Source organism: Pseudopipra pipra, chromosome 3, assembly GCF_036250125.1.
Source record: "Pseudopipra pipra isolate bDixPip1 chromosome 3, bDixPip1.hap1, whole genome shotgun sequence".
Taxonomy (NCBI): Eukaryota; Metazoa; Chordata; class Aves; order Passeriformes; family Pipridae; genus Pseudopipra; species Pseudopipra pipra.
Window position 1 is genome coordinate 92,555,625 of NC_087551.1, and position 10,910 is coordinate 92,566,534.

The following is a 10,910-nucleotide window of genomic DNA, read 5'->3' on the forward strand; positions in this document are numbered from 1 at the left end:
CTTCAGCCTAAATGTCTCTACTCACAGACTTCTGCTAAAAAAAGAAAAAGCTATTCTCCTTCACCTCCTCTTCCCCAAGCTCTCCTGTGCATTGGTCACAGCCGCAGGGTAAGGTCAAGCTTGCTGATCCTGTGGGAAATTAAACCAGTATGAAAAGACAGCCAAGTTTTTTATGTCATTGGTTTTGAATGCTGAATCAACATAGCATATACTACATGAGCATTAGATCTGATTCAAGAAAGGAGGTGTAAATGTTTGGTCAGCAGTTTGGGAGTCTATTTTTACAAATTTGGCTCACTGTTTAGTCAGAAAAACACTCAGCTTGGTGCAAAGGAGGTGCCAGGAACATACAGCAAGAGAGGAAAGACTATATTCTTGCCAGTTTTGATCAGCTCACATTGTTATATCTTAGACTTAAAAATTTAACAGCTTTATCATTTGGCAACTATGTTTAGAGCTCATAAAATAAAACTGTGAGCAAAAAGCATGCTGAGCAGTACCAGAAACTTACTTTCTTTGAAGGAGAGTGGTAGTGTTCACAGACCGACTCTTCCAGGATTACAACACATTTTTCTTCTCTGGCTTGGGGCTTATGAAGAGTAGAATGAGAATCCCATCATGGATTTCTGCACCCTTATATTAAAGGTGTGATAGGCAGCATTTGGGGTGGCCATGCTTGCTGGCTAACAGCATATAAACTCCTTCTGGCTTTCATACATTGTAATGTGGAAGCAAAGAGCATGAGTGAGAAACTCAGGTTATTTTTCTCCCTATGACTCTTAGTGTTCTCTAGTATCTTATATATTTTCTGGACCATTAGTGTCATACTCAGCTACTTATTTGATTTTGTTTATTGTTAAAAATTACATTGTACTGGGAACAGACACTTAAACCAGTGCACTAAGCAAAGTCAAGTCAAGGTTCCCAGTCAAACTGAATTATCTGACTTTCCTCTTTGTTCCTCCGTAAAGGTTATTTTAATTACATAAACTTCATAGAGAAGCTGAAGAGCACCTAAATTACAGACAGCAGGCAGGGACAGGTGGGGATAGTGGCTTAGAACTCTGAGAGGTGTTCCAACCTGTGCTGTAACATAAGAGAATTGGCAAAGCAACTGAATATCAATACTGGGAGCTTTGGAGAGTTTTTCTTCCGACAACAGCACTGTGGTATGTTTTTGACATAGAGCCCTACCAGCACACGAGAACTTCATCCTGAAATTAGAGAGAGCTTTTACATTAGCTTAGTCTTATGGCTAGATTGTCCTGGCTTTTTATAAGGTATCTGCATTTCACTGAATTCATCATGAATGCAACCACAAAGCATGCACTTATTTCTCCAGAGGCTACCTTAGATTATATGTTGACAAATTATATATTGACAGATTATATAGTGACAAGTAACTCATCCTTGCATTCCTTTCACCAGCCCACCAGACAGAAACCGCACTGTACACAGCGCACTGTTCTCACAGGCTGAGAACAACAAAACAACATTAGTTCCCGTTCACATGTTTAATTTGCTTTCAAAATGCCTGTTTTCAGCTGAGAGGCGTAAGGGCAAAAATATTCTCATCCTTTGTACTTCAGGGAGGAAAAAAAATGTGTAAGTATGTAAGTATAGTGAGTTTCTGTGGCTCAGTTTTGGTAGTGGGGGGAGGGCTACAGGGGTGGCTTCTGTTAGAAGCTGCCAGAAGCTTCCCCTGTCCCATGGAGCCACTGCCAGCCGGCTCCAGGACGGGCTTCCTGCCACTGGCCAAGGCCGAGTCAATCAGGAGTGATAGTAACGCCTCTGTGATAACATATTTAAGAACAGAAGGTTGTTGTGCAGAAAGAATTCCAGCCAGGGAAGAGCAGAGCGAGAACATGGGAACAACAAGGCAGACACCAAGGTCAGTGCAGAAGGAGGGGCAGGAGATGCTCCAGGTACCGGAGCTGAGGCCCTGCAGCCCGTGGTGCAAACCATGGTGGAGCAGCTGTGCCCCTGCAGCCCATGGAGGACCACTGGGGTGCAGAGACCCACCTGCAGCCCATGGGGGAGCCGATGCTGGAGCAGGTGGATGCATGAAGGAGGCTGTGATCCCATGGGAGGCCCAAGGCAGAGCAGGGTCCTGCCAGAGACCTGCAGCCCATGCAGAGGGAAGCCCACGCTGGAGCAGGTTTTTCCCAGGTAGGACTTGTGGCCCCTGTGAGGGACCCACGTCAGTACAGCTCATTGGTGAAGGACTGCACCCCATGGAGAAGTGACCCACAGGACAGCAGTTTGGGAAGAACTGTTGCCTGAGGGATGGACTCACGTTGAAGAGGTCCATCAAGGACTGTCTCCCATGGGAGGGACCCCACAGGAGCAGGGGAAAGACTCCTCTCTCCCAGCAGTGGCAGAAACAATTGGCCATAACCCCCATTCCCTGTCCCCCTGCACCGCTGGGGGGGAGGAGGGAGAACATGGAAGGAAGGAGGGGTGGGGATTATTTCTCATTCTTTTGCTCTTATCCTGTTAGTAATACACTTAAGTAAAATCCCCACTTTGAGTCTGTTTTGTCCATGAAAATAATCAGTAAGTGACCTCTCCCAGCTGTTAACTCATGAATCCTTACCTGTTTTTTTTTTTTCTCTCCTCTATCCAGTTGCAGAGGGAGAGTGAGAGATTGGCTTTAGTGGGTACCTGGCATCTGGCTACGGTCAACCCTCTACAGTAAGTTAAAAAACAACAGCAAATATGTATTTTGATTTTCCCAACAGTGAAAACTTTATAGAGCCATTATTGATATAAGAAGCAACCTCAGATGTCTGTAGAGGTGACTAAACACTCCCCCTCCCTCCACGCTGTATGGTACAAAACTATTCTTTTCAGTTAAAAACACAGAAAAAGTTATGTAGCACCCATGCCTCATCCTCTACAGCATAAAAATTTGAATAAATAAATCCATATTCTCCTCTAATACAAACTAGATGCTACAACATCAGCATTTTCTCTGTGTCAGCCTAAGCCAGTGATCTGGATCTAACCCAGCTGTCTGTAATAAAACAGAAAATATAAGGCAGAGAATTACTGGCTGTTTCCCACTGAAGTTTGAAAATAGTAAGGCAACATACACTGTGTTTTGAAGATATTCATCTATACTTTACTAGAGGAGCTTGCAATTTTGAAGTCCTACTGAATACTAACTACGCTTACTGTATTGAAAAATAACAGATGTACATTGCAGAGCTTTGTTTTTCCAGTTTGGTGATAGTGGATTTTTTTATTGGATTTAATGGACTGTGAATATTGCAATTCGTCTGACTGTCTGAGTGCATATTGCCATTCCTGTGTTTCTCAAGTTCCAGCATAAATTTTCTAGAATAAATCCCAAATGCTGCATATTAGCACAGATTTAAATGGTTCAGCTTCACAGCTATTGACCGCTGACCAGTTACAGAAACAGCCTTCACATTTGCCAGGGCTACTTGTCCGCTGATACTCATTCTGCTCAAACACAGGCACTACACAGACATTAATAACAAGACAGGATCTCGCCCTGATGCTCAGAAAACAGATTCTGAAGGGATTATCCAACCAATGGAAAATTAGTTTTTTCTACTTCAATCTGCATGCCCTCCCCCACCCATCCACCGCAGTGTTTAGAGTCAACATCTCCACTCAGATGTATTCTCCAATCAAGGTCCAGAGAATTCCAGTGGATGAGTCCTATTAACATTCCTATAAAGTAAGCATTTCCACCTCTCTGTCCTGGCAGCATTGGGTTTCTCTAACTTTCTGAAACACCCATTTTGACATAAGCTTTGTCTCACACAAACAAGAGATTTTTAGATGATCTAACGTTTAAGATGATCTAACAAACTGTTCTATTTAGATCACATAAAAGAGGATAAGTATAAAGAGCCAAGGGGCTCCCCATGAAGAGAAGCAGTGAGTCTTACAGTCTGTACACAAATGCATTATGGCATATCTTGAAACTCATGTCACTCTCCTTCAACCTTTTGTGCTTAATTTTTCACAGTGGAAAGTGGCAGGCCATTAGCAGCACACTCATGAGAATTGCTAACACATCCAGAATGAAACCTGGAGGTTAGCTGCCTGCCACAGCCATGCTGCCAGTCACTGGGCTGTACCACAGGGACTGATGTGACAAAGGGACGTATTTTATGTAGCCCACACGTAAAATGGTGGAGCTCTTGGAAAGCACTTGAGGAAGTCTCCCCTCTAGCAAGTCTTTATCTTTTTTAACAGGACAAGAAGTGACACCTGATTAAAGATGCAAACTCAGACAGTGATCTCTGTCTTTGCAGATTGCTACACCAAGGCCACCAGAGCCATGCATGGTCTTGTATGGAGATCAACGTAGCTACTGCTGCTCTGAAGTATTTTTTTTTTTTTAAAGTCTCATTTTCAAAAACAGAAACTGAAATTGAACTTTCTAAACATGAATTTGAAGCATCTGCTTTTGGGAACACAAGCACCTATTTCACACTTAGCGACAAATCAGCAAGTCAAAGTGCGAAGAAAACAAATTTAGCAGATTGAAAAGTATGAACATTTACTTGAAGACAGCAGACACATCCTCATTTTTGAGCACATCGACAGCATCCTGATTATTTTGGGATACATTAGCAAGGAACAGCTGTGTCTCTGTAACTAGGAAGCCTTAACTTCCTGTTGGAGCTCTATGAAAAATAAAAGATGCCACTGGAAATACATTTATGGAGTTATCTGTGATGGGGAATAGGGAATGGTTTCAATGTTGGACTGTGGTGACACCTCTGAAAGTAAGAGAGAAAAGCATGCGTATGCAACACAAAAGAAGGTAGAATATACACACTAGGGCTTCTTGCAGAGACTTTCCTCTGTGCGGTGTTGCACGGCTGTATTGCATCAGGAGCTGAAGGAGGAAGGGTTGTGATAAAAAGAAGAAGCAGATAGACAGGCTGTAGAATATGGGTGAACAGAGGAGGTTCTGGAGAGAGGCAGGTAAGGACATAGCATAGGTTAATTAGCTGGAAATGCCAGCAGGCTCTGGGTGAAAAAGAGTTAGAACCAAAAATCACTTTACTCGATGTTACTAGGAAAGCTGGCAAGGCAAACGGCTACATTAGCATTTTGGATGACAGACTGAAAAAAAACTTGTATTATTATTGTCCTCTCAGAGGCTTCTCTGATTTTTAAGGTTTTTCATGCTTGTGGCTTGGCATCTATCTTGAGGAAATAAACCCTCTGAGCTGCACACCAACATTCTCGGAAATGGGCTGTTAAGGAGGAAATGACCCAAACCATAACTTACCTGAAAGAATTACAGAGTAAAACTGTACCCAGCTTTGGGAGGAACACAGGGATCTAGGTCTCACAGCCACTTCTTGCAGCTCTTGAACCCCTCTGTAACAACTCTTCCCAGGCCACAGAGCAGTCACCATGAAGGATGGACAAGCAGGGACAGGAGCCATGCCTCAAAGGCAGGAGATGGGATGCACAGCACCTGCCTGACTCTTTACCACTCTCATCATTGTGCTCTTGTAGTGAGACTTATCTTTCTGCTGTCAAAATTCTTGCCAAATTCTGTTGCCTGATAACTACTTTAAAAAGGCCCAATAGCCCTTAAATGTAGGTAAGCAGGATGTACCTCAGAGTACAGTAAGGAAAAGGCAGCTCTCTGTTGTCTTCCCATAGGTAAAAGCCCCAGCTTCCCCCAGTAACAGCACGCTGGTAGCTACAGGGAGGTGGGAGCCAGGCACTGCTGGGAGAAGGCAGGGAATAACGGATGGGCATCCAGGTGGAGAGTCAGCACCCAAGCAAAACCATCTTTTCTCTTATGGTAACAGTAGTGCCATGGGAAATTGCCATTCTTTGAGAATTATAGTGATTCATTCCCAGAAGAAAGGCATTATTCTCAATATAATTCAACAGATTATTATAAATGATGAGTGAGAGATGAAGCTTCGTGTTGCAGAGCAATGAGAAAAATACTGGTAGGAAGAGTGGTTGTCTTGTCCCCAGCCAGCTCAAGATCTCAGTGGCTTTTAACCACTGAGAGCTAAGAAGAATGTAAACCACTGTGCTGATCAGAACAGCACCAAAAACATAGTCTGTCACATCCTTGGTTTTTCCCTAAATTGTCAAGAAAAATCCTTCTTATGTGCTGTAAGTGCCATAATTTTGAGAAAACTATACTGTGCTTTCAATGTTTTACATCGACTTATACGCAAAATATAGCTCAGTCTTACTCAAACCATTTAGAAAAATGCTTCATACATTATGCATAAGTTCTTCCGCAAAGCTCTTGATACAGATTATAGAAAAACAAGATACACTGTCATCTGAGTGCTGAAAGTTTTTATAACACTGAATGATTAAATAACTTCATAGTAAAACAAACTCTAAGGTTTTCTTGAGGAAAATCTTCCCTAAACCTCTCTTGCTAGGCAAGCCAAAGATTGGAGTTCTCAGTAATGAAAAACATGTTGCTGTGCCAAACAGCAGAGGAAACACAGACACAGCTTACTGCAGCTCTCTAGATCAGGAAATTTCTGGAAAAGGCATTCAATAGAGACCAGGGACAGTAGGGACCAGTACCTTGCTAAGAGTGTTATATTTCAACATCTTTTAAACACCACTTTTATGATCCCAGACAACTCTGAACTTGTGTGAAATCTGCTGCTCCAGCTGAATCCCTGGAAGTCTCTGGAGCCTGCTAGGATTCATCTAAGAATACTCAAAAAGCCAACTGATGTCATTACAAGGCCTCTCTCAAAGATTTTTGAACAGTCTTGGGAACCTCAAGAGGTCCCAGTTGACTAGAAGCTGGCTAACATTGTCCTAGTTTTCAAAAAGAGTAGGAAGGGTGACCTTGGAAACTACAGGACTGTCAGTGTCACTTCAGTGCCTGGTAAAGTTACAGAGAAGATAATTCTGGGAGGTATTGAAAAACACAGCCATTGGTCACAGCCACCATGGCTTCACGGGGGGAAAGTCCTGCTTATCAAACCAGATTTCCTTTTACAACAACGTAACCCACCTAGCTGATCAAGGGAAGCCAGTTGAAGCAATCTTTATGGATTTCAGTAAAGCTTTTGATACTGCCTCCCACAGTATCCTTCTGGACAAAATGTCCAGCACACAGCTGGATACGCACATCATGTGATGGGTAAACAGCTGGTTCACAGCTTGGGCATGAAGAGTTACACTGAATGGAGTAACATCAGACTGGCAACTGGTCACTAATGGAGTTCCACAGAGCTCCATCCCCAGCCCAGTTGTCTTCAACATCTTCATAAATTACTTGGATGCAGAACTTGAAGGTATACTAAGTTTGCCAGTGATACTAAATCGGACAGAGCTGTTGATTCCCTCAAAGGCAGAGAGGCCCTGCAGAGAGACATAGACAAATTAGAGGGCTGGGTAATCACCAACCCTGTGAAGTCCAACGAGGGAAAGTGATGGATTCTGCACCTTACCAAAGAAAGGAATTTGAAACGATGCCAGCTGATTAATCAGCTGGTGATCAACTTCCAGGTCACAACAAAATCATGTGGCACAGGGCAGAGATCTCTTTGTTATTATGAGGTGCCTACTATATTGATTTTGCCTTTTCAAAGCCACAGAGAGTAATTATCTCCTTTCCTGTAGAGGGATTGGTACCTTAGCTCAGAGCCACTGATATTCATCCCTCAGCTGCAGAAGCAAACTCAGGTTTCAGGCTTTCTGGAAACCTGGAGAAGCTGCTTTGTGAATAAGCCTTTGGGACTTCTCTACAACATTTCATTCTCTCTGTGCTTTTCTAAATACCTAAGCTGAGAACTTAGCTGTCAGCTCTGCTCCAGGGTGATGCTAATGCTCTGAAAAGTCACACCTTAATGCACCACTTTAGTGTTTATCTAAAATTTTAGAAAGACTAATTATCTAACTTTCAGAATGAAAGGTCTGAAAGCATTGAAAAGCACATCAACACAGGTAACCATGAGAAAATGTGTTTTGCAGAGACCTGACTACAGCACATCCGTGGGAGAGAAAAGCTGAGAACTCTGAGCACTGTGAAGAGCTGTAAGCAGGAAAAGTGCCATGTCTGGTGAAAGGAACTTACATAATACACGGAGCTAGGTAGCACAAGGAAAAGTGCTTCAACTTTTTCCCCTCAGAGAGGTCAGCATCTTGACAGGAGGGACTATTGCTTCCCAGTCTGGTCTTGGTAGCTTTTTCCCCCTCCTGCAGGGTAGACTCCTTCCTTCTTCCAGAGGCCAGGAGCCATTTAATCCTCTTCAGTTCTGGCTGAGCAGCTTATTTTCCCACTTCTGCAAGCAGCATCTCTTCTTTTGCAGCCTCAGCAATTCCATAAACATTAAGGGATAGGGCCTGGAGGTGTGGTAAAGAGCTTTGTCTACTGCTTGGATACCCATTTGCAGTTCTGTAGGAGGACAGCTAAGGAAGATTTTCCAGAGCTATTCAGCCCTCTCCCTGAGCAAATGCCATTTTTAGGCCTTTCAACAGGGATAAGAAGAGGCAACCTCTTTGTAAACAGAGTTCACAAAACATACGCTGCCAAAGACTTCCACCAGTTCTTCCCACAACAAACAAACCATTTAGGGCTTAAGCTACAAAGATGACATTCATGACTTTGTATTTTGACATTTAAAGCAGGGATTTTAAAGTCCTGCAATTTGAAGGGAAAAAACAACAAAAACCCAACATTCTGCATTATCTTGACCAGAAGGGAAATGCTTTGGGGGCTGTAGGGAAGAATTGTTCATATAGGAATTACTGACAAAGAAAAAAAAAAATCTAGTATGTTTGGTCTGTAAACTAAGACCATTTCTGCCATAGATGGTGAACCAGGAAAGTAAGCTACTCCTTCAAGCTCCTCCTCTTTCCTCCCTTGCCTGGTAGAATTAAGCTTCCCACAAGCACACACTGTCAATCTGGAGAGAACTAGACATTCCTCCAATGGCCATAACTAGTTACAACTGCAGGAAAACAATCTTGATAAATTCCACCTCTATTCAGTGGCAGGGCTGGCTGCAAGGGGAGACAGTAGGCTGTCTAACCAGTGCCTTCAATTACCCACTCAAAGGCCTCTCCTGTTTTTACAGGAAGGGCAGAGAGAGGAAATAATGCAAATAAAAGAATAAGGCAACTCTCACTGGTTGTTTTGGGGTTTTGTTGAGTGGTGGTTTGTTTTTTCCCCAAAGCACTATATCTAGGACTATTCTCTTACTTATCAATCCATCAACAGTTTTCACCACACTAAATCCCGGCACAGGCATTTTCCTGAGCTTTCAGATAGCAAGTCATATCTGGACTGTGTGAGAAGACTTCTTTTCCCTCTGCTGAGGTTTTCCTGTGACTACCAGAAATCCTCAGAAATCCCCAGGTACCAGACAGCCAACAGCATCATGCTCAGAGCTGCAACAACCTCCCTGCTCACAGGGATCCCAGCTGTGCCTTGCTTTGACAGCAGCTCAAATACTGATCCCTGGAACAGCAACTACTGACAACAGTTTGCATAGGGCAGTACACAGATGTCTATGAATTCTTCCAGAATAATCATGCCAAACCTTACATCCCTTTTTGGCTTTGGCCCAGGACTTAAGCTAACATTTCAATGCCTACATGGTCCCTAAGAAGAGCTTAGCTCCTGGAACTCACATGCCTTCTGAGCAGGGTCTCATAAGATCAAATGCTCCACCTCAAAACTGTTTTCTTCCTCTTGCCACAGGGACTGTTTAGATGGCAGCATTATGTATCTTCCTTTTTCAAGTGGTATAGCAGTCAGGCCAAGCTTTTTTCTTGGGCCCAACCACTAACAGGATGAAAAATGTTCATGAATGCTATGAAGTAAATATTGTCAGGAAGTGGAAAGTGGTTTCTGTGCTTGAAATGGACAGTTCGAGAAGAAAGGAAATATTATCCATTTGTGGTCTTTTCCACAACAGCAGGGCTTTCCTTTTGTGACTGTATTTTTCTCCCATTACTTACCTAATTTGCCAGAAATTAATATGGAACTTGCTTATCACACCTGGAGGGAAAAGCATTATGCTGCTGGGATGCAAGGCTCCAGAGATACTGCTGGATTACAAGCTGTAATGTGTTTAAGGAAGAGAAGGCCATCATGCACTCATGACATGTAGCCTTTCTTTGAAAGCAGTCCCTAACCCGAGAGGGATCAGAGGTCTCTTTGATGGGATGGCAACCAGACTGCAGAGTATGTAACAAAACCAACCAAACATCTTTCGCACATCCAACAGAAGGAAAGTCATCTGCCTCAGTCCAATATACTGATACCATGTACTGTTAGGTATGTCAGATGCCAAGAACGCAGAGATCTAGCAATAATTCCTCTTTACTGGAGTAAGTGTATATAGGGATGCAAGGCAGGAAACTGCAGAAGCACATTAGTGTTCTAGTTCAGATGAAAAGGATATGCTTTTAAAATAAGCTTTGAGTTTGCCTCCATATATGATCTCTATTGCGTCATCAAGCAGTGTCAAACCCCAAAAACAAGACTGCTCACAAATTAACTGGGAGATACATTCCCAGAGCACCCTAACACACTGTGGCTTCAAGTGGGCATTAGTCCATAGGAACAGACCACAGCACACCTGAAGCAAAAGAAAAACCCTAACCTGAAGTGTATGTAGCACCAACTACTTTACAATAAAGAGATTTGCTTGCCTACAGTATTTTCTAATATAGAAATTGTCAAGACATCAAGCTGATCCTATGAGTACCCTTCTACATCTCTTACTAGAGCTGTATCTAGAGTCTTTGAAGTGAGAGAAATCGAGAAGATGAAATGAAAGCCAAGTCAAAATTGAAGTCAAATTTGCCTTCCACATAACTCTGCTACCACTGTTGAGGACAGAAAAAGAGTTATCTCCAATCAACAAATGTAAATCTACTAGTTAAAACAACTATTTATCCTT

General features: G+C 42.8%; 1 long non-coding RNA gene across 2 annotated transcripts; it reads left to right on the forward strand.

Moving 5' to 3' along the window:
* Positions 1-1,677: 1,677 nt before the first annotated feature.
* Positions 1,678-4,774, forward strand: LOC135412016 (uncharacterized). 2 transcript variants are annotated; one of them, XR_010429463.1, is made up of 3 exons: positions 1,678-2,169; positions 2,627-2,694; positions 4,234-4,774. It is a non-coding gene; the product is annotated as an uncharacterized LOC135412016 (long non-coding RNA). The 2 variants fall into 2 exon arrangements; XR_010429462.1 differs by having other exon boundaries at positions 4,293-4,774.
* Positions 4,775-10,910: the final 6,136 nt, after the last annotated feature.